General features: G+C 40.8%; 1 protein-coding gene across 3 annotated transcripts in view; it reads left to right on the forward strand.

Annotated features, from left to right (window-relative positions):
- LOC143441382 (uncharacterized) overlaps positions 1-25,009 on the forward strand; it is a 158,206-nt gene that overhangs the window by 48,180 nt on the left and 85,017 nt on the right. The gene's annotated exons all lie outside the window — the stretch shown is intronic.

Below are 25,009 nucleotides of genomic sequence, written 5' to 3' on the forward strand. Positions count from 1 at the left end.
GTGTTAAGAAGAAAGTGTTTCGGTTGGCTATCTTAAAGCAAACAAAATTAGTTTTAGCTTTAAAGCTCTCAAACTAACATCTCCAACTTGCACAGGCTGCCCATAATTTTAGGAAAAAGTGGATAGCTTTCAAGTCAGATTGTTTTCTCTGTGCATGTGTGAAAGCCATTTATAGCTCATGTAAAATTGGCCTTCTGACATAAGCAAATGTATTTATAAAGCTTGGAGACCGAAGTCGGTATGAAAGACTTCAAAGCTGTGTCTCCCTGGGAACTGGAGTTTAGTCCACCCATGTTCCTGTGAGATGAGCACCAATTTGAAAGAAACATTTTATGCAGATTTCTTTCTGAATTTGTGCCAAAATAGCTTTGTAAAGGAGAGTTAAAGGTAAGTGCTGGTGGATTGAGGAGCAGGAAGCCTCTGGTACCGAAATGTCATTTGGAATGGGAACATTAGGATTAAAATATGATATTTTACATTTCTCTTTTCAGTGTTCCCTCTATAAATTCATAGTCTGCTCCTTTTTATGTTGAAAGGGACCTGGGATTGGATTTCTAGAATGTGGTGGAGAAACTTATGCAATGAGATCCGTAGACTTAGAAAATAGAGACATTTACATTTTAATACCGATTTCATTGCTATTTACAGCTTAGTAAACGAAAGTGGCGCCACTGTGAACTAAATAATGGTATTATTTGAACCGAATTAAAGCTTATTTTTAGTTCAAGTTTGTTTATTTATTTTCAGCAACATATGTTGAGATTAAAATCCCTTCCTTGTTTCTTCCCCCAACCCCTGTCTCCCTTTGTCTTGCCCACCATATTCGTCAGTTAAAAGAATTTGTGCAAAAATTTATTCTTCGGTTTGCATTAGACTGCCACATGTCTCTCCCCAGTGACTGGAGGAAGGGGGGGGGAGAGATTACTAAGATACAGATGCTTGGCTGCTGGTGCACAACATCTCGCTTCCCACGTCACATGCTACCTCCTCATACCTAGTTCAGCTGGCAAAACTCTGTGACCAATGAACTCCTGCCTTGGCTTATTATTAACTGTCTGATTTTGCGTGTCTAGCTTTTCTGAGTCACACTGTCTTATATATCCGGATGACGATCAACAAAACCTTTTCTTGGTCCTCCATACTCTGTATTTTCTTGGGTCTATTTCTGGGAACATCTTACCATAGTATGTGTCCTACATAACTGACAGATTAGTGGGGAATTTTACCTATGTCTCAAAGTCATGGAGAAGTCACCCTGAAGTCTGATGCTCTCCAGGGTCTTCATCCAGACACACGGAAGTTGCATCTGTCTGTCTCTCTGTTTCCCTCCTGCTTTTTCACTATTCTTACTACTCCCATTTAGCCTTACTTGTCATTCACACACTCAGTTGTTCTTGCCTCTAACTTCAGTCTCACTTCACAGTGACTTGACTAGACCATAGGCAAGTGAAGTTGCCCTTATTAAAGCTCCCCACCGCTTTCCCATTTTCTGCAGGATAGGGAGTGCTCTCTTTTGACTACTCCCCTTTCCACCACACCGTGTTCCATTTGTAGCCTCCGGCAGATCCCTCTGGCATGCCAAACTTTCCCTCTTACCTGGAAACACCAGTGTTCTATCCAAAACACACCCTGTTTTGCTTTCTTTCACACGCACAGAGCTTTCTCTTCCTGCACTTCTCAACTCTCCAGAGAGATCACCCAGACTAAGCAATTCTCCCTCTCTTTTTCTTTTTCTCCGTCACTTTTTTATGTCTTTGGCTCTCATTTAAGGTTGTCAAGTATGAACCTTTATGAAATTCAGTTCTGCAAATCTTATAATGGGGTCATTTCCCTATAACTGAGCTTCACTCAGCTCATGAATCCTCATGTGAGTTGAGTTATAGCTAAGTTAAACGGCCTTAGAGTTAAATAACACAGTGGCCAGAGGAAAAGTTTCATCAGTTCAAGATGGATCCAGATAACTCTGGATTTTCTATATTACTGTTTGGTAAATGTTCTGTCAACAGAAATCTCTCTATCTCTCTCTCTCTCTCTCTCTCTCTCTCTCTCTCTCTCTCTCTCTCTCTCCCTCCCTCACTCCCGCCCTCCCTTCATTCCTTCCTTCATTTTTCCCCAGGAAAATTAAAATTGAGGTGAGAAGCTCATGCTGGTTAGTTTTTGTCAGCTTTATATAAGCTAAGGTCATCTGGGAAGAGAACACAACACCTTAATTGAGAAAAATCCCTCCATGAGACTGGCTTGTAGGAAAGTCTGTGGGAGCATTTTCTTGACTAATGGTTGATGTGGGAAGGTCAAAGCTACTGTGGGTGGTTCTATTCCTAGGAAGGTAGTCCAAGGAGGTGTAAGAAAGAAATAAGCGCCTAGGAACCACACTAGTAAGCAGCATTCTTCCTTGGCTTCTGCTTTAGTTCCTGCCTTCAGGTTCCTTCCTTGAATTCTTGCCCCGACTTCTTTCATGATGGACTGTAAGATGAGAAAATCCCTTTTCTCCCAAGTTGCTTTTGGTAGTGGTGCTTATCATAGCAATAGAAAGAAGCTAACTAAGACAGTGCTGATGCTTATTCTGAACATCAGGAGAGAGGTGTCTAATTTGCACCATTGTCTGTCATCAACGGCCCTGGTTGAGGTGTATTAGGATTGAATAGCCTTCTTCCTCTTCAAAATTCTGACATTGAAATATAAGACAAAAGAAGAAGGCACCTGAAGACCAAAATAGCTTGACTCTCATTAGTAAAGCTGATATTAGACAATGCATGTTATATCTGCAGGCAAGTGAATTTGCTCATCACCACTCCAACCTGCAAAAATGTTCCCAAAATAGTCTCCAACAGTAAATGCTCAAGTTATTTTAATTAGAAAAGAACAATGGGTGTTTTAATCTTTATTCTCCATGTGTCTCCATTTGGGCTAGTTTTGGTACAATTTTCTCATACAATTTTAGTTATTTATCATATATACTTGCTATTATATAAAATAATTTTATTGTATAGTTATAATATACACATATATCTTCAATTAGTCTATATTATGAACCTTGTAAATAGTTGAATGAATGGAACCATTTACCATACTGAATGTGTTTAAAATTTAACTTTGAATCAGAAATATCAGGGAATGAGAATTATTTTTTAGATGTTTATTTGAATTTTTCTCTCCCTCTCTTCATCCTCCATCCTTCCCTTTAGAAAAGAAATGTGCCATTTTATGCTTTCTACGATAGGTACCTTTCAAGATGAGCCTCTTGATGTTAGTATCTTGAATAAAGTCCCTTTGCTTTGAGTGTAGGCTGGACCTGTGGCTAGCTTTCAGCAGACACAATATGGACAAGTGATAGATCTCACTTCTGACATAGAAACAAACTATGGCTTCTGTCTTGGAATCCCTCGTCTTTCTGTCTGAGGGAAGGCAATTGCTGCAGTGTGAGCTACCCCTGTGGCACAGAACTGAATCCTCCTATGAAACAGCTCCCGAGAAACTACATTTTGCCAGTTCACTTGAGTGATTTCAGAAGTAGACTCTCCCAAGTTGGCTCCTTGCTAAGTTTGCTTCAATTTCTTGAGGAATCTTGAGCCAGGGATCCCCAACTGAGCTGCACCTTTCATTTCTTGATTAAAAAAAAAAAAACAGTGAGTTTTAAACCACAACGTTTTAGGAACCATGTATTTTATTTACAAAATAACTAGTTTTAATTTTAATGACGTAATGATAGCCTAACACTTAATAGGAAAGGGAGAAGGGAACAAAGAGAGAGGTGGCTCTCAGAATGGCCCCACAGTGTCCTTTGTAATATTTACAGGCTAGAAACAACCAGGACACTTGTTGGATTGTTGTAGGAATCATGATTTCATGTTGTCTTGGAGAATGAGGTCTTTGGGGGAGAAGGCAGACAACTGTGGAGGGATAATTAGTTGCCTTTTAACCGCATTTATTGTTCAGTACACTTGCCTGGGTTAATTATTGCTCCTTAAATGAGGAGGACCACATGAGAATCTAAATAATCACAGCACACATGATTGGAAAAAGTATTGTGAACGATGCTTGCAAAAGAAAATCCTATAGAAATGAGGCCCAGCAAGTCTGAAAAAGATGACTAAGCCAGTTCAATGGTTTCAGAATGGCTAGGTCAGCAAACTGACACCCTGGGCTAATTTCTTTAACCTTCAGAGCTATTGCTGTATGTTTTGACTATTAGTGTAGTGTGTGGAGAGGCCAAGAAGATCTCATCGTTATTGTAGCTAGACCCTGGAATAAGGTAATGCACCAAAGAAAGGAAAAGCAGAGTGAACATGAGCATATCCTCTGGAGTCAGATAGGCAGGACTTGAATTTAGACTGCATCAGGCTAGCCTAGTGTACTTTGGCACATTGCTTAACCTATTTGAGTCCAAGTTTTCTTAATGTTAAGATCATCATAATAAGATATATTATAGACTAGGCTGTATGGCTTGCTCTTATCATCCCTGTACTTAGGAGACTAATGCAGGAGGAGGGTATCTTTATATAGCAAGATCCTGTCACAATAAACAACCAATAAATAGATAAAAATATGCCATGGAACTTGGCATATAATGGAATGTTAGCTATTATTAAGTAGTCACACTATAACACAAATACTAAGTATGTACACACATAAAGTAATATACAATAAATACTTATTTGCACCTTTCCTACAACTCTCTAAAAATCTAGTCCCTTGTATTTTCTGAATATTTTTGTTTGTTTGTTTGTTTGATTTAGTTTTTTTTTTTTTTTTTTGGAGGGGGATTCCTCTGTGTGGCCTTGGTTGTCTTGCAGCTTACTCTGTAGACCAGGCTGGCCTCGAACTTATAGAGATCCTTCTGCCTCTGCCTCCTGATCATAGGTGTGTGTCACCACTGCCCATCCTCTGAGTTCTCTTATAGCCCACTGGACAACAAGGCTGGGAGGGTGCAACTTTTGCTTACACTTGTTACTTGGGAAGACCCAACTTTCAACAAAGAAAGAACGAGCTGCTGCCATTGAGATTTCCCCAAGATGGTCCTCACCATCCTCCATGTTTGCAGCAGCCATGTTCATATTCTTAGAACTTGGAAAAGAATAGAAGTTTAGTGTCATCAGAATGATTTGAAGTGTCTTAAAAATGGCCGCGGAGCCAGCTATTTGGCAAATCAGACCTTCTTATCCTCATGTGCCTCCAGTTCATAGGAAAAGATAAAAGTATTGAGTGTGGGGTTCAGCTAGGTTCTTCTGAAAACACTGTGACGAACCTAACTGACCCCAAAGAAGAGAAAGTCTGCCGTGTGGGGAATCGTGCATCAAATATATATCAGGGCAGAGCAAGAAAAAAATTAATCCATGCAAAGTAATGGAAGCACTGGGTACTTTTAATTTTTCAGTGGCCCCCAGGCACCATTATCTGCTTTTTTTTTCTTTCTGGGAAACCACTTATTATGCAGCTATTGGGGGAAAGGGAGCACTCTGGCCACTTTTCTGGGAGCAGTCCAATGCAGTATGGATATTAATTAAATTTATTAAACAAATAACACAGCGACTTGGGGGAAGCAGGGGTCCATCTGCCAGCTCCACAGACAGCTCTCTGCAGAGACGTGGACTGAATGGTAGTTCAAGGGAAGTTGCCTAGCTCAGCAGATGGGCTCTTGTCTCCAGTGGGGGAGATTTGGTGGCGGTCCAACAACTCTTTTTCCCCTCCAGGTTTTTGTTCCTTGCAACTGTGATTGAAGAAGCCCTTCTCTGTCTTTTCCCAGCCTGAACCTCCCTCCCACCCACCCCTCCCTTCTTTGTTTATGTGAGCAATGTTTAAATCTGAGTGATTTGTTCGAGAAGCAAGTCCCGGATGATCTCATTTTGTGATGTGCCCCAAAGCTCATGCAGAAAATAATTAGGAAGATGTAATCCCATTGACTGTACATCCACTTGTGTATACTGCTGCAGCCCGGCCCTGTGTCCTGGAAAAAAGGCTGTGGACCAATTTGAATTTGCCCAGAATCCCCATCTTCTGCACTGGGAAGTTTATGATTCTGAGATGTAGATGTGTATTATTCTTAAAGTGGTTCCTTTGATTTCTTTCTGACCTTTGTGACTTTTAAACTGTGTGTGTGTGTATGTTCATATGTGTGTGCATGTGTGTATGTGTGTATGTATGTCTGTGTGTGTGTACATGCGCACATGTGTGTGTATGTATGTTTAAGGATTATTGTTCATGTTCTGATGGCAAGCATCTGTTGAGGTGCTGTCCATTGGTGCCTCCACTGCTGACGGTAGTGGTCTGTTCTGTCTTCTAGAAATGTGTTTTCCGCCTTTTCCCCATATCTCTGCAGCAAGAGAGTGAGTACTGAGGAACCACTTTGCTCTCAGTTGTTTAGTGCTTCTCAGCATTTGGTGTGTTTTTGACTCGAAGTATATTCTGATAAAATGTAGGTTGATATAAATCTCCCCACCACTCCTTCTCTGTCCTCAAACTACTGCCAAGACCATTTTACAGAAGGATCCTGCATCTCTGACAATGTCCCTTTATGTGGAACCAATGTCTCCAACAGGGAGCCACACAAACCTTTCAATCAATTTTTGTGTCCTGTTGACAACAAAAATTTGGACTAAATAGATACCCCCCTCAGGCTGAGTCCTGAAATACCCTTGCCTTAGAGAGATAGAGATTCTGGCCAACCTATCAGTGGACATATTTGCCAGACATAAAGAAAGCCCTCCAATCCAAATGGTCTCCCTTCCTCTCCAACAAACCCACTGTGCTGTGCCAGCAGAGGCCTCAGCTGTTGCAGAACCCAGAGATAAGAGTAGATAAATTCAGAATTATGGCTTTCCCTAAGGTGTATTGAGCTTTAGAGAGATAGAGGACAAACTTATAATTCTGATCGTGAGTACTAACAGATGAACCCATCTTTTGAAGTATAACAGAATCTTAGCTGGCAAGCCTGTGGTCAGTTCTGGCCTGGGAAAACAGTTCTGTGGTTAAAGCTCCCACTCTGAAAGTGGGAGGACCAGAGTTCAGTTCCTCAGGAACCCATGTGAAGCCTGTGGGTGTGGTGACCTGCCTGTAATTCCAGCCTCAGAAGGCAGGAATGGGATCCTCAACAATATCAGCAAGCTCTGGGTTTGATTGAGAGACCCTGCCTCGATGAATAAGGTAGAAGGGCCATTGAGGATGATGCCTGATATCAACCTGGGGCCTTGCACACTCACACACATTCACTCACCTCCCACACACATGCAAAAAAGTGTATACTACACACACACACACATACATACATACACACACACACACACACACACACACACACACTACATGTGAATGGAAATAGAATGATCAGCTCATTTCTGCTGTAACAAAAATAATCAACCAGTCTTTCCTTGAAATTGGTCTATGCTTCCAAAACCCAACTCAAAATGGAGTCTCACTGGGCCTTAGCTGCTGTTGTCAGTGCCACCCCCACCTCCCCTAAAGCCAAGTGAATGTTAACAACATGACAAACTTTCAGAACCCAGTGGTTCTTCCACCAAGCCCTGCCATAGGTTATTGTTTCTAAGAGTCAACATTATTCTTCAAGTTTTCTTCCTTCCTTCCTTCCTTCCTTCCTTCCTTCCTTCCTTCCTTCCTTCCTTCCTTCTTTCTTTCTTTCTTTCTTTCTTTCTTTCTTTTTTGTTCTTTTCTTTCTTTTTGTTCTTTTTTTTGGGGGGAATTGAAAGGAGCTCTGCTCAAAAGATAACCATGGGGTGGCTGGTGAAAAATATCTGTTTATCTTTGAATCATAGGTGAGCTGCCAATTTATTTCTCTAATTCGTTGGAAGTCAGGAGCTCCAGTGAGTGGAGGGCAGACAGCATTTGAAATTCATAGGCTATTTTCCACACTGTCTACACTGCTTTTCTTTCCACCCTGGTGTACCTGGCTTAATTTTGCTCTCTGATTTAAATCTCAATCTAGTTGCTCTGGCATCTCAATTTAGGGGAAGATTGGACGTTGTTTTTCAAAGGGAATTGCAAGCGTTTCACTCTTGTCTGAAGACAGATTGTGCCTTCTTTCCCAAGGATAAGCCCAGAAATTACATGTAAATCTTGGAGGTTTTATTTGTAGCAGAATGTTTCCAACCCTCACGTTCACACATTAGTGTAAATGAATAAAACAGAGAAGGCAGGAAACACCCCAACAGACAGTGTGCATATTTCAGATTGGCTCCCAGTGCTCGCCTGTCTGCTTGAACACATTGTGTTGACTCTGGAGCTTCACATGCTTTATTGTGGATTTTGTAGGCGATGTGACAATGTGGGACTAAAAGCACAGGAAAAAAAAAAGCTTTTGATCACAAACAATATTATTTTGTAGAAAACCAGAGAGTACCTTTAAAAATTCAATTTATTTTTAAATTTTCCCAAGAAGGGCAAATGCATTTTTAGATGTTGTCTTTACTTTTTCTTCAAGGGTTCAGATGCAAACTGTACATGTTCGTGTGTGTGTGTGTGTGTGTGTGTGTGTGCTTGTATGTGTTCATGCACAAGTGTGTTCAGGTGCAAGTTAACCTTTGTGTCATCTCTCAGATGCCATCTGCCCTCTACTCTTTTTTACAATAGTAGAAATTGTAAATTGGGTCTGTTTCTCAGTGGCTTGGAATTCACAAAGTAGATTAGGCTGTCTGGCCAGTTCTCAGGAGCCCCCCTGTCTCTGCCTTTGCAGGGTTGGAGTTAGGAGCACCCTGCACACCCAGCTTTTTCCATGAGTTTTGAGAGTCTTACTCGGCTCTCATGATTGCACAGTGAACACTTTATTGATTGAGTCACCTCCTCAGCACTCCAGTGCAAACATTTGAAATGTTCAGACTAGTGACTCCTCTGCGTGCTCACTCCCCAGGTGAACATTTTACAAAGGAGTCACATTTGGGAGTGCCATCGCTGGCTGTCTCCAGGATTAAATCCTCAGAGCTTACACTTTGTGGTACAGGAGGGAGACTGACTAAGACAAGGCCTGCTAGGTTGTGATGGAAAATACTGACATTTGACAGCTCAGGTCCTGAGATAAAACAGAAAGCCTGCTATCAGATTTTCTGTTTTATCTCAGTGTTATTTAATCAGTGCTTTTCAATTTCATCTCATGTGTTGGGATCTCTTACTTTGTAGTGATTTGGAAACTGCCTTCAATTCCTTCAATTCTTTTAGAGAGGTTCAGGCCTACGTACTTGCCTGCTTTCCTGCCTCCCTCATTTTCTCCTCTTTCCTCTTCTCTATGGCTCATCTTTCTGTTTTTCTTTGTGTAATATGTGTATGAGTGGTGTGTGTGTGTGTGTGTGTGTGTGTGTGTGTGTGTGTGGTATACGCATATGTGCATGTGCACAGAGGTCAGAAGAGGTTATCTGTTGTTCTGTTTTGCCACTCTGTCTTACTCCTTTGAAATAGGTTCTTTCATGGAACCTGGAGCTGGGCTGGCTTCCAGCAAGCCTGAGAGCTCCTCTTGCCTCCACCCTCCACAGCACTGGGGTTGCAGGCATTTTAAAATCTTACTTATATATGTGTGTGTGTGTTGGGCACACATGGTCATGATATCAGAGGACAACTTAGGAGAGCTGGTTCCCTCCCACTATATGGGCTATGGGATTGAACGCAGGTCACCAAGCTGGCATGGCCAGCATTGCTGATCATCCAGCTATCTCCTCGGGCCTTGGCATGCTTCCTTTGTTAATACTCTTCAGTTGGTTCAAATTCAAATGTAGAATCGTCTAGTAGGATGCAAATTTATAAGCTCCCTGGTTCAGCTCCTTCCCAAGCATGATGGAGACCATGTTACTCAGCTACATGAAATGGCAAAGTGAGTCCCACATCATCACAGTTTTGTTTTTGTTTTTTGTTTGTTTGTTTGTTTGTTTTTTGTGGTTCTTGGATCTAGCCCAGGGCCTTGCACATGGGAGGCAAGCAGTTGATCACCAAGCTACATCCCCAGCCCTTGAGTTTCTTGAGGTAGAATCATTACATGTAGGCTAGACTGTTCTTGAGTTTTTGATTCACCTTGTCTCTGTCTCATAAGCATTGGGATTACAGGTGTGGACATGTATACTTAACATGAAATTTTTGTTTTTTTTTTTAACATTTGTTCATTCATTTGTTTATTTTACTTTGTGTGTGCATAAGTGTGAATGACTGTACACCATGGCGTGTGTATGGAGGTCAGAGGGCAAATTTAAAAGTTGGTTCTCTTCCTCTACTGTGAGTTCTAGAATCAGACTCAAGCCTTTGGGCTCAGTGGCCATTGCCTTTACCCACCCTGGCTTTTAATTTGTGAGTTTTAAAAGTGCTTTAGATAGTAGTGTTTTTTTTTTTGTTGTTGTTGTTGTTTTTTGTTGTTGTTGTTGTTGTTGTTGGTTTTTTTTTTTTTTTTTTTTTTTTTTTTTTTTGGTTAATGAGCTCAAACTTTAGACTGTGGGATGCTGGGATGCCATAGTTTGTTTGCAGAGGTGGAGATGATGACACGACAGCTTATCTCACTGTCGTCACCATCGCCATCTCTGCGTAAAGCATCTTCAAACACAAAGGTAGTGATGCCCAGTGGCTACCGCCTGGACTCTTACTACCCACTAACCCTCATGCTAAGCATTTTATATACACCATGACATTTAGTTTTCATGGCATATTAATATTCACATTTTAAAGATGAAGAATTTTATGCTCAGGCATGTTAAATAACTAGCTTAAAGTCTCATCTAATTCATTGAAACTAATCTAATCTAAAATTATATCTATCAGCCAGGCTCAGATTTGAAACCCAGACAGCTAACTCTAGAACACTTTCATTAAGTCTCTCTACTTTCGTGTCATCCTGTACACACTCATTTGTAATTTATAACTTACTTAGATCTGAATGGAAGCTACAGATTTTCCAAGTAAAAGCGCAAATAAAATAGTATAGTTTAAAACCAAATAAAAAGATTAATCATGTGTAGCCTTTCAATTTTTGGAAACTGTCCCGTCTTTTCTAACTTTGCACGTTCTAAGTTAATGTTGTCAGTTATTTATTTTTAAGCTGTCTTTTCACTGCTGGAGGAATGTTGGGCCCCAGACAATGAAGTCTCTGGGGGAAGGAGTCTTCTTTTTAATTACTGTTGTGTTTCTGGTGCTCAGTAGCTGTTGGTGTCAAGGACATATTGAGTAACCAGACCAGAGACACTAGAGCTGAATGCATAGGCTGTAGGAGGTGAGCCGGCTTGTGCAGATCAGATATGGGGCCATCCTCATTGACATTTATGACTTTACTACTCTGAAAGAGACAGGAAAAAAGACCTTCCTTCTCCATTTTCCCCTGTGTGATACTTTGCAATTATTATTATTATTATTATTATTATTATTATTATTATTGTTTTGAGACAGGGTTTCTCTGTGTAGCCCTGGCTGTCCTGGAACTCACTCTGTAGACTAGGCTGGCCTCGAACTCAGAAATCCATTACTTTGCAATTATTAATATACTACTGTAAGCCACCTTAAAATGCTTCAAGGAGAAGACAAAATATAAATGGGTTTATTATATATTTATAAAGATGCATATATGCATATGTGTCTAAAATTGTACATTGATTTGCCCATGTGAAGTCCTTTACTGTCTGCTGATCTGAGATGCAGAGAAGGCTGGGCTTTCTCTTCCCATGTGACATGGAAGCTGAGATGGGGAAGAGGGTCAGGCTTCCTGTGTGCCATGAGAACTGTTCTTGATGCTGTGGGATGCTCTTTCTCATCCCAGGGACTGTAGTTTCCAGGCCTTTGCCACCATGGCCCTTCGGAATTTAAAGCAGTCGTCCCCTGAAACTGTCCCAGTCTATCTCCAAAGGACGCAGAAAGAAACATGGCAAGGGCTTTTACTCAAAAACTGTTTACCTTTAACAATCACATGTATCATGATATATGTATTATTTCTCTCATCAGTGAAACCTTTTGGTTCTTATCGGAAATTCTCTATTATGTTTTTGTGCAGTTGACAACGCAATTTACACCTAAATTCAAAATTGTACATTAATCTCTCCTGTTTGTAGAGGGGAAGTAGGTTCAGGGGAGCTAACTGATTTTTCCTCTCTTGACCTTCATTTTATTTGCCTCTCTTATAGCCTCTTCATTTTGAACCTAACCCTCTGGGCTTTGTCTCTACATTTACTAGTTGATACCATTGTGCTCTTGACTAGATGGTCCTGGGTGACTTATTAAAAAAAAAGAGAGAGAAATGTATTCTCACTGTTTTGGAGGTTGAGAAGTCAAAGACCAAGGGACCACCAGGTTTAGAGTCTGCTGCTAAGGGTCTGGTCTCTGTTTCCCACCATAGTGCCCTTCACAATACATCCCCTAGAAGAGCAATGTGGACAGTGTCCTTAATTTGATACAGAAATGGAAAAGCAATGAGAGGGAGCTCACTCATAAAAACCAGGTATTAAAACCACTCCCTGATGGAGCTCCTGTGACCTAAACATCAATTAAAAGTCCCAATCCCTCCTACCCTCAGGAATTGATTTATGTAACACCAGCAAAGCCCATTCTTTATAACAATCATGATAACCACTTAAAATGCAGACTCCAAGGATCCCCACATTGCATTTAATTGTAACTGTAGTTTATAAAGCATCTCCTCATTCTTTCTACAGCAGGAGGCAGAGTGGGAAATACCAGGGAGGAAACTGAAGTGGAAAAGCTAGATGCTCAGAGATGGAAGTAAAAACAAACCAAGCAACAAACTCCAAACCAAATCACTGAGTGGACTTTCTTCTTTACATGTAGTCATTAAAGAGAGACTAACAGTCAGGTGTGAGAGTGGGAGTTAGAGGCAGGAGGATTAGAAGCTACAACCTTCATAGCAAGCTTGAGGCTAGCCTGACAAAAGAAGACCCTGTCATAAACAAACAAATGAAGAACAACTGCTAGATGACTGCCAACTATTCCTAGGTGGAGCCCTTCAGAAAGGGAATCATTGTGGGCCAAGGGACATTGAGCTCTCTGGACCATGTTTCTACTCTCCTTTGTGTGTGATAGTGGCAGTAGGACCTAAGTCCTAGAGCCTGCAAGGTCATGTTCCAACACAGAGGCCCCTGCCCTCTTCTGCTCTAATTTTCACAATTGTATGCAATGTTGTTAATTATTACATATAGAATATAATGTGCTTTGATCATATTGACCCCATTGTCTGCTCTTATCCCGTTTCTCCTCCTGCTGAATCCCCTCTTTTTTCCAACAAGTCCTCTGACTACTTCCATAGCCTTTTGTGCATGTTCCATTGCATTTAACTAGGGATGCCTGTGTGAGCATCGATGAGAACAAGGGCAATTTACCATACTGAGGACTCTGACTTCTACTGTCTCTACAACTCATGAGCAACACTGTTCCATGATAAAATGTTGGTGGTCCCAACCCTGTTCAGTCTTACACAGGTAGTCATTGCTGCTGTAAATTTAAGGGTACAACAGCCATGTCATGCTCAGAAAACAGCATTTCCCAGGGCTCCCTTCTACCTTGCAGCTCATACACTTTTTCTGTTCCTCTTTCTGTAATGCTCAATTAGCCTTGCAGGGGATTGTCTTAGTTATTTTGTTGTTCCTACTGTTGTGATAAGGTACTTAACAAAACCAACTTATAAAGGAAGAATTTATTTTGGATCATAGTAACAGTCTATCATGGTGATAAAGTCCCAACAGCAAGAGGTTAAGGCAGTGGTCATATTGTTTCCACAGTTAAATTAAAGAGAATGATGAACTTGTGTTCTCAGATAATTTTCTTCTTTATATACAGTCTAGGATCCCAGCACAGGGAATGGTGCTGCCTACAGTGGGCTGGTCTTCCTAATTCAGTTAGCCTAACCATGATAATTCCCCACAGGCATGTCAAGAGACCCTTCTTCCAGGTGATTTTAGATCTCAACAAGTTGCCAATGGAGATTAACCATTGCCGGGGTGATAGAGAAGTTCCATTTAGTGTTGAGTGTTCTGCGCACCTCCCGTGTCCCCTTTTCACCCGTGGAAGAGAAACACGAGAGGCAGAATTCGGGTATCACCACATCGAGGCTTTAATCATATCAGCAGACGTGAAAGACCGCGGAAGGGGCAAAGACAGGAAGAGGCACAGCTTAAATACACCCTAGAGTGACATGTTCACTTCTGATTGGCTGTTCACTCATCACCCAATATTACGCCTCGGGATTGGCCAGTGACTTTGGCGCACTTTCTGCCTTTGCAGCTGCGCAGTTAATTGTTTACTAGTGGAGAGGACACGATGTCCGCGCCATCTTGGAATGGCGAATATATCACCGCTGACCATGGCTTCCTACAGTTGAGCACCGAGGAGTCACTTATTCTGTGTCCTTTGATGAGTTATGGATCTGAAAAAGTTGATGTTGAAAGCCCCACTCCTTAAATTTAGACAATGACATTGCTGTAGAAAACAGCGTGAAAACTTATCAAAAAGTCCAAGTAGAGCTGCCATGTCATGCAGCAATATGTCCACAGCAATATGATCAAGAATATGTCCACAGAAACTGGCATTCACATGTTGAAGAGACATCTTGACATAAGCTAGAGTCATCTTGGAAGAGGGAATGTCAGTTGAGAAAATGCCTAAGTCTGGCCTAAGTCTGTGGAGGCATTTTCTTTGATTATTGGTTGATGTACAAGAACCTGGCTCAGTGTGAAGGGCTTCACCCTTAGGCACATGATCCTGGGTTGTATAAGAAAGCAGGTTGAGCAAGCAGGTAAGCAGCACTCTTCCATGACTTTCCTTCAGTTCCTGCCTCCAAGTTCCTGCTTTGAGTTCCTGCCCTTATTTCCTTTAGGAACAGACTATAAAGTATAAGCTAAAATAAACCCTTCCCTTCACAATCTAGTTTTGATTAGTGTTTTATCAACAGAAATAATATTCATTGTAATATGTGTATATATTTATATGTGTGTATGTGTATGTTTGCTACATGAGTATACATTTATGTGTATATATGTATAATATACATATATAGAGATATATTTGTATTGTATGCATTCAGTGTATACATATTCATATATATGTATATATATATATACATATATATATATATATGTATTTATATATACAAGATGGACTCAAGCAGGAGCCACTTGGCCTCACACTTTCCTCTGGCCCAAATCTGGCTCCAACTTTGACCAGATGCTGTCTGCATCTTAGTTTCTATCTTCACAGGGGACTTAGTGAAATGTTCATTGTACACACACATATCTATCACTGTTTCCCAAATGGAGAATGCCCTTCTCCCCATTTCCCCCTCTGTTAGCAAATCCAGAGAGAAGTTGGCATTGAAATCTTCTAATGTGAGCTGAGCATGGCCTCTGTTTATTTAAACCTGGTTCCGTCTGAGTACAAAGCACACTGGTGGAGCCCTTTTAATTTTTCCGTTAGATTTTTAATTCAACTATAAAGACAATTCAAGTGAGAAGCTTCAGCTTGCTGATTTTGTTCTTTGAGTCATTGCACTGTAATTAGCTGAGCTGGGTTTTAAACACAGCAAGAGAACATCTTTCTTGTCTGTTTATGTCAGAAAAAAAATGGCTAATGAGCACTTATCAAAAAGATGAACATTTTTTTTCATTAGATTAAGTAACATCAAAACAGATTCATAATGTACTATTATGTTTCAGCTTGGAAGAAATTGGGTAAAATAGCTAATATCTTCACAGCTTCCCAAGAATGTCTCTGTAAGACAGGATCCGCCTCCCCTCTTCCCCCACACACCTAGACTTCAGAGAAGTGCCCATCGGTGACAACTTTCTGTGTGGCTAAGTGGCTTAAAGGCACATTTTCAAAAGCTCAGGATGACCTTAAAATTATCTGTAGCATGTGAATGTCTGTGAAGCAGGTGTCGTTGCTGGTTGTTGTTGCCTTATGCCACTGTTCCTTGTGACTTGATCATACAGTCCTATCTGATTGCTTTTTAAGAACGATTCATTTTCATGTTCCCACAGCTATCAATCAGAATCCCACCTGGAACACTCAGCATCTGCCTTCTTCCCTGTAGAGAGTTTTGAGTGTTTATGTGGATGGCATTAATGTTTTAACAAAAGATATAACGATGAAATCTGATTTTTTTAAAGAAAACTCATAGTAAAAATATTGACTTAAGAATCTCTCAGCTGGACATGGTAGCTCACACATTTAATTCCAGCACCCGGAAGGCAGAGGCAGGTGGATCTCTACAAGTTGGAGGCCAACCTGGTCTACAAAGTGAGTTCAAGGACAGCCAGGACTACCCAGAGAAACCCTGTTTTGTAAAAACAAACAAAAATAAAAACCAAACAAAACCACCACCACCACCAACAACAACAACAACAACAAGAATCTTCTCACTTAAAAATTCATTTTATCTTTATTTGGATGTATCTGTGTGGTCGCATGTGTATAGGTAGGTGCTTGAGGTCAGAGTGGGTGTTGGATCCTATGGAACTAGAGTTACAGGAGGTTATGAACCATTCAGTGTGGGTAATGAGAACAAAATTACCGTCTTCTGCAAGACCAACAGGTATTCTTAACCACTGAGCCATCTCTCCACCCCCAGAAGTTTCTCATTTTAAATGTATCTTGGATGACACGTTTTTTTAAATTACACATCACAAGTTTGAGGCAGTTTATAGTGGCCTATAGGCATGTTTATGGAGCATTGTCTTGACTGATGATGATGGGGGAGCCCAGCCCACTGTGAGTGACACACACGGGCACAGATGGCCCTGAGGTGTATAAGGAGCTAGTTGAGTAAGTCATCCAGTGCACAGCATGAGTCTGAAGTTCTCCAAGCATTTCTGAATGCTTTATGCAAAAGTGTGCTCCATGATTTTGCTTCATCTGTTCTAATACTAGAATCCACCATGCCTTCAGAGCCTCTGGTTCTTATGGGAGGGGTAATGGTACTTAGAAATTAAAAGCTGGACACCAGGTGCTGCTGGACAGCCTCTGTGTCTATACTGAGTACATATAGGATTGACTCTCTCTCTTTCTCTTCTTCCCTCCCTCCTTCCCTCCCTCCCTCCCTCCCTTCCTCTTGCTTTCTGTCTCATATTCACAAATCCAATCTAATTCTAGACAGTTAATTTTAATCTTTCTCTTTTATGTCTTTAGTTTTAAAAAGATTCGTTTGTATTTATGTGTGTATGCTATGTGGGTTTCTGTGAAGGTGTACCATGACAAGTGACTAGAGGCCAGAGGAGAGTGTCAGGCAGACCCCCAGGAGCTGAGGCTACAATGTGAACAGTGTGAACTGCTGGGTATGGGTGCTGGGAACTGTATTTGGGTCCTCTGAAAGAACTGTGAATGCTCTTAATTCATTTAACCATTGAGCCATTTCCCCAGCCTCTCTGAGTAGTGTTTAAGTCTTTTCTCCAGGTGAGGAATCTGAGTCACACTTCTTTTCAGGTTCACACTTCTTTTCAGGTTCACACTTCTTTTCTGGGTCACACTTCTTTTCTGGTTTACACTTCTTTTCTGGTTTACACTTCTTTTCTGGTTCACACTTCTTTTCTGGTTCACACTTCTTTTCTGGTTCACACCCTGCACTGTTTTTGTTTTTTCACTGTTTTAGGTTTATACTCACACAAGGCTGACCCAGAATTACTAACCCCACTGCTATAAAAATTAATAACTAATGCTTAATATTTGTTAACTGATCATTTTTATCTCCAGACTGTTTAGTCAAAATCATATTTGTATGCTTAGTATTTTTATTTGAAAAAAATCATTGGATTCATTCGCCTTGGTTTATATTTTATGTTGGATTTTACACCTTCCTCTAATGTTAATAATATCATCATCATCCCAAACCAAAATGATTCAAAAAACACCAGCAGAAATGTATACTGCCTTCCCCCCATGTTAATACGCCTTCCTGAGTTTCTGTTTGTAAGTATAAGTAAGTGAACAAATACATTTGCATCCTGTCACCTTGTAGTTCCTTTTAAACACAAGGAGGACATTTTATAGGTGCTCTTTCATACTTTCATTTGGGGAGTTAGGAATAAATAGGTCCTAGACATCATCAGTAGTACAACTTTCCGAGCATTTCTGTGCAACGCTGGTGTGTTTCCTAAGGACATGTTCATAGTGAATATCATATGGCATATGACATGAGATATGACATATGAATATCATCTGACATTTCCTCTCTTCCCTCTCACCATTACCTTTCAATTCCACAGTCTCACGATTACCTTCATGTACTATATGCATATTTTATATTTACATAAAACCTACAATTCCAAGAGACAACCTGCAATGTCTGTCTTTCTGAGTCTGGTTTGTTCTCTTCTTAGCTTGATAATCTCCAGCCTGCTCTCATGCTCCTCCAACAGATGTGATCCGTTCTCCTTTAGGATTGACTATAACACGTTTCTTTATCCATTCATCTTTTGACAGACACTGGGGCTGACTCCAAAGTTTGCCTAGTGTAAACAGGGCTGCAATAAACACTGAAGTGAAGTATCTTTGGGGTCTGATGATCAGACTTCTTTGGACCTATTTTCGGGAATGGCTGTTTTCAGATATGGCTGTTTTTGTTGTTGTTTTTTGTTTGTTTTCTTTTCCTCCACACTGACTTCATAATGTGTGGACTAATTACTAATTTACACTCCTCCCAGTGTTGTTGTATAAGAGTTCTCTTATCTCTACATATTCCCCCAAATTTTTGTGTTGTTGTTATTTTTCTTAATAGTAGCCATTCTGACTGGGGGAGAGAGAATCTGGGTGTTGTTTTAACTTGCGTTTCCCTAATGGCTAAGGATGTTGACCATTTTTTCATGTGTTTATTGTACATTTGTACCTTATCTTTTTAGAACTATCCATTCATCTCATTACCCTGTTTATTAATTGGACTATTTGATTTCTTGGTAGATAGTCTTTTTACGTTTTTAGTATTCCATACATTGTCAATACTATCCATTCATCTCATTACCCTGTTTATTAATTGGACCATTTGATTTCTTGGTAGATAGTCTTTTTACGTTTTTAGTGTTCCATACATTGTCAATTTACACATGTGCACTGTTCTGTACTATCCTCTCAATGTTCCACTGTATCGCGCGCCCCCAAAATCCCTTTTCGCCCGCGAATAAGGACACGGAGGCAGTAATCGGGTATCACTACAGACGAGGCTTTACTTCTTGTAACAGCAAAAGCGGAAAGACGGAAGAAACCGGAAGAGGCTCCCTTAAATACACCCTAGAGTGACGTATTCACTTTTGGTTGGCTGTTCGTTCACCACCCAATATGCCTCGGGATTGGCAGTGACTAATGGCCCGCCTATCAGCCTAGCAACTGCGCAGATAATTGTATAGCCACTGCTAACAGCAGCTTCCTACATCTCCCCCTGTTTAAATTATTAATATGAAACAGCCTTTTGCCTATTAAATGTAGTACCAAATAAGATTCGAACTCAAACCCGATCAAGCAAACTCCATCTTGGGGGGGAGTAAGCGATCAAGAGCTTATAGCCCGAAGATTTTTTCCTTACCCTTCCAGGTGCAATGGAGACCAGTCCTCTGGGTGCACGGGCTAAGGAAATATAAAGAGAATTGACACCCATCCCTGTGCAATGGAGCATATATATAGCTCCCAGGAGTGCGAGGGCTGTCAACCTGTTATTAGGTATCACAATTATTTAGGCAAGAGCTGACTGGACAAGACTTCTCATCTATCCCAGTGCAATGGGCCGAACCCCTGGTGTGCATAGACTGAGAATGTCTCTGTCATAGGCTATTTTCCAGCCTAGATCGTCAAATTTCAGGGAGGGATGCTTGCTCCAAGGTTTGCGAGTGCTTAGGCTTTAAGCTACCTTGTCACTTATATTGCTGGGCTTTGAGCTTACAAACCAACCATTTATGAATACTAATTCACATCATAGAGCTGTATATCAAGTAGGCCTATTTCCGCTCTTTAGAAAGAAAGAAAGAAAGAAAGAAAAGGCAGAAGAAATTTATTTTTAATAAGTAAAATCTCCACGGGAAACAGGCTCCATCCACACTCCATCAAGGCTGGAAATCCGGATTTGCAATGGCTGCTGTATCTGGTCCAATTTCCCATTTCACTTTCCTTTTAAATAAGCAGAAAGATCATGGCTTTAAGTAAATGCATCATTCACAAATCTTAGAGGTGTAACACCTGGATGTGGGGCTGTTGACACAGCTTATTTAAGCCACATCTGTGAGCCCCTTCACATGGGCTAGAGCCAATCAACTCTCTGATTGACCAAAGTATATTTTAAGTCTCTATAATGATGTATAGAGATGGGCACAAAGGTAGGCACATGCACAACCAAGGCTAGGTCTAGTGATCCATTCTAGCCTTGTGCTAAAAGCATGTAACATTCTTATAATCCAAGATATCAGAATTATTCTGAAGGTTGGATAACATAAAGAAAAATGAAGGGTCTACACACACCAACACCGGTTGTGTAGATGTATTTCCAAAACACCTTACTAATTTTTAATGTTATTTAAATGGCTAGAGATATTAAATCTTGTAGCCGAAACATTTTGCACTTTATGAAACATATTTAACAAGACAAAGGTAGATATACCCCTTTTTTAACATTTAAACAGTGACTACAACACATAAATTGTGTTGAAGCAAGATAAACTCAAGAAAATATATATATGATTTAATTTAGGATTTACATCCCTTTGAAAACATTAAACAGAGGTTTTAAATCCTCTTATGGTAAGCTTAAAATGAGGTTTTAGTCAAATAATATCTCTTAACAACCTTTAAAAATTATTGAGAGTAATTTAAGATTAAAGTAAACTATTTTTCTTTGCATGTACATTCATAGGCCAGAAGATGGCGTTAGATCCTCACCACAAATGGTTGTGAGACACCACGTGGCCGCTGGGAGTTTAGCCTTTATATTTTAAATTAAGTCCAGCCTTAATGGCTGAGTTATTTCTAAAGTCAAATTGACTCAAACATTGAAAGACACTGTCTTTGAATACCTTTTTTTGAAGTAACAAGTATTTTAAAAATTTTAAAAGCTCGCTATATTGAAGCGATAGTTTGTAGAAAAAATTTTCTTTAGAGAAATCCACTAATAAGCTATAATATACACCAAAGGATTTAACCTCTTACCCTTTTGTATTAAAGCAACAAAATTTGTATATATATGTAAAGTATAAAACATTACCCATTTTTTAAAGCAATTATTTTTTAACAAATATTGTTTCATGGGCTCTTAAACATTATGAATAAATTTATTATCTGTAAACCTTTTACCTTTACCAGAAATGTAAAGGAATGGTATAAAAATATTTTTTATGTAAACATTTATTGAAATGGTAGCTGGATAAGACAAGTTAGGTTGTATAAAACTTAAATTTGAACTTTATTTTGGATTAATTTAATAACCAATCTTTTTGTTCCATGAGAATATCGGATAAAAGCCAATTTTATTCTCTAATAATTGTAACACATATTAAAGGAATCTAAGGCATCTCATCCTCAACAATTCCAAATACAGAGGAATTAAAACAACCTGAACCATATTCTATCAGCAGGCACAGCTATACTCATGGAGGGAAGCAGATATAATTTTAATTTCTGCAGTACAATCATAACCTTTAGCCCACAGACTGTTGTAAAATCTTTGGGTCTTAGGTTTACCCCTCCTCTCACAAGAAACAATGAGAACAAAAGACAAATTCCCTTAAGCACATTTCTAGGGCCTGGTCTGAAGACCCAGAACAAAAGGAAATGCTTTGCACCCGGGCTTCTACAGGCAGTCTGCATTGTCTTAATTCAAATGTAAATGCACTTAACCTCCCTCTGCCTGCCTGCCTGCCAGTTTAGGTGCAGTCTCGAACTGAGAGATTTTGCCTTTATTTAAAACCTTAAATTTGAACTAAAAACCTCTGGAACAGTTTAAGATTTTACCAAATCCCACATCGATATACTCAGCCAAAAATGGCAAGGGAGTCAGAGCCGAAATCTTGTAATCCAGCTTCCTTCTTTCTGATCCTGCGACGGCTCCCGCTCCTGCAGCCGCGTCTGTACCACGTGGGGGCCAGCGACTCCAGGCCGCGCTCCGCCATCGCTCCGCCATTTTGGCTGCAGCAGCCACGTGGGGACCCAAATTAAATTGTTTCCACCTGTGAAATAAACACAAACAGCTTCCCACCCCGGGCCACAGCACGCTTCTAGGCAATTTTTCAGTCTCCCGTTCCCACGTTTCGCCGCTGCGAGCGGTTTCGCAGCTGTTGCGCGCGGTTCCGTCTCTGTGGCGCGCGGTTCAGTAAAAATCCCTTGTTCCATCACTGGCATCTGTTCTAACTTGTGCCTCCCAAGTGCTGGGATTAAAGGCGTGAGCCACCACTGCCCGGCTTCCTCTGTCTGCTGGACTGCAAGCCGCGCAGACGCCTCTGTAACTCGTCTGACCCAGGCCCTGTCGCAGCGTCTCTGTTCCCACAGCCCGAGCCGAGAAGCACGGCCGGGGACCCTCGAGCCCGAGCGAGCCGCTGGCTCCGGCCGAGGTCGGTGGGGCTGGGCTGAGTGACTTAAGATTTTAGCACAAGCGGCTGCTTCCTCTTCGGAGCTGCCCAGTTCTATGGAGTCAGGCTCCTTAATGAAGTATAGGGGGGTCCCTTTGACCTCCGTTATCTCTCTCCGCCATCCGGCGGAGGGTCTCCAAGCTTAATGGACTCTGCAGTAGTCCGTGTTTCCTTTGAACACTCCCTTTTATCACCAGACCCTTTTTGTAGCCTGCCAACACACTTTAGTTCTGATATGCCCGAGTAGCCACAAAACAATTGCGATATGAGCAAGAGTTTAATTAATGAAGTGGCCACAGTGGATTTAAATCCGCTTGTTAAGATTTCTATTTTAGACATAACTTCCAAAGTGTGTACCTCTTATCCTGTAGTTTGTTAACCCGACCCAAAACTTGGGTGGTCTTTCCGCGGCACCTTGACGTTCCCGGGTTTTTGGCACCAGTTGTATCGCGCGCCCCCAAAATCCCTTTTCGCCCGCGAATAAGGACACGGAGGCAGTAATCGGGTATCACTACAGACGAGGCTTTACTTCTTGTAACAGCAAAAGCGGAAAGACGGAAGAAACCGGAAGAGGCTCCCTTAAATACACCCTAGAGTGACGTATTCACTTTTGGTTGGCTGTTCGTTCACCACCCAATATGCCTCGGGATTGGCAGTGACTAATGGCCCGCCTATCAGCCTAGCAACTGCGCAGATAATTGTATAGCCACTGCTAACAGCAGCTTCCTACATTCCACAGCTCATTCAACTCAACATGCAGCCGAAGATGACCTTGAACTTCTGATCCTCCCGCCTCTGTGTCTTAGTACTAGGATGCCCATCATGCCTGGTTTCTGTCATCCTGGGCAGGGAGTCCAGGGCTTTGTATATGCCAGGCAGGCACTCTTCCAGTTGAGCTACATCCCAGCCCTTGTGGGCTTTTCAATTGGGTTTTAAAAAATCTTTTTTCTTGTGGAAGTTGTAAAGTTCTTCATGCATTCTGAGTGCCCTGTCTTCCCACACACCAGCCTGTGTCCTGCTCCTCGGAAGCCTTGAAAGCTGATTTTTTGGTACCGTTAGCACCATAAGACTTCCATTTTCTTCTTAAACCTTCAGCCTCACGACCATTGTGCTTCCTGCTGGGTTCTTTCTCTGTCTCACTCAATGAGCTTATGCCTCATTGAGTGCCTTAATAGGAATGGCGTTATCAGTCTCCTCTCTGAAGCTCGCTCTCCTTCCTGATGTCACTGCCTCTTCTAGCATAGCAAGAACATCACAAATTTGGGCCAGGGTTTAATGGTAGAGCATTTTCAGAGCATGTTTAAGGTTCAGGTTTCTATCCCTTAGACAGCAAGGAATGCACAAACAAACAAATGAACACAGGTTCTAGCTCGCTAATGTGTCCTCAGCTATTGTTAGATCCCGAATGAGGACCTCACTGGGTGTCACCCCATCCAGCTGCTATTCTGCAACATGTTCTCTCACACACAGAGAAGCTTATTCTGATCTGAGTTACTCCATCATTGCTGGTACTAGCAGTCATCTCTCCACTTAGCACATTTCATTAAATTTATATGGAAATGAGAGAACACAGTCAAATTGACAAAGCATTTTACAATTGACAGGGAGATTGGCTTGCTCATGCATTGCTAGGGAGGGGACAAATTGGTACCGTCTTTCCAGAGGGTATTAATTTATATCAAAATCCTTAACAATTCATTTGTCCTTTGGCCCAGCAATTTTGCTACTAGGAATTTATCCTAAGGAAATAATGGTGAATACATATAAAGATTTATTTGGAAAGATTTCCATCTCATGACCCAAACTGGAATCAAAACACTAAATATGCATCAGTGTGGGACGTGATAAATTCTGGTGCATCAATGCAATGAGATATAATGGAATTTAGTGCTGCCACAGAGGCAGATGAATATGTAAACACATTAGTGGCCTATTGTTCTGTAAAGAGCTCAAAACAACACATACAGTAGGACCCCATTTTAAAAGGTCTACAAGACTGGAATAGCACATGTGGTAATGTTTCTTAATAATGAATATAGTTACGTTTTTGTCTTTTGTAGAAGTGCAATATTTTTTCCCTGTATGATATAATTTGTTTAAAAATCTAATTATGCTTTACTTTTTAAAACTTACAGTTGTTAGACCTTCTTGATAACATATTCTGGTGAACATTTTATTTTATACTGATGGCCTGAGCTGTGTATTTATACTCTTGAGTACTTTACAGATTTCATTAGATTTTTATGCTATTGAAAATACTTTGTAGAACAAAAGACTCCATGCAAACACACTTAAAATCCCTTCTTTTAAAATTCAAACAAAGGCTTTGTCTGTTTCTGTATGATGTGACAAAACATGTTTAGTAAAGAATCCTTTTCTTTAAAAAAATTAAAATTACCTTTATTTGTGTGTGTGTGGTGTGCGCACGCGTGCGTGCGTGCACAACACTGCACGTTTGGATGTCAGAGGACAACTCTGAGGGACTCTATTTTCATACTCTTTTA

The sequence above is a fragment of the Arvicanthis niloticus genome, chromosome 2 (genome assembly GCF_011762505.2).
Source record: "Arvicanthis niloticus isolate mArvNil1 chromosome 2, mArvNil1.pat.X, whole genome shotgun sequence".
In the NCBI taxonomy this organism is placed as follows: domain Eukaryota; kingdom Metazoa; phylum Chordata; class Mammalia; order Rodentia; family Muridae; genus Arvicanthis; species Arvicanthis niloticus.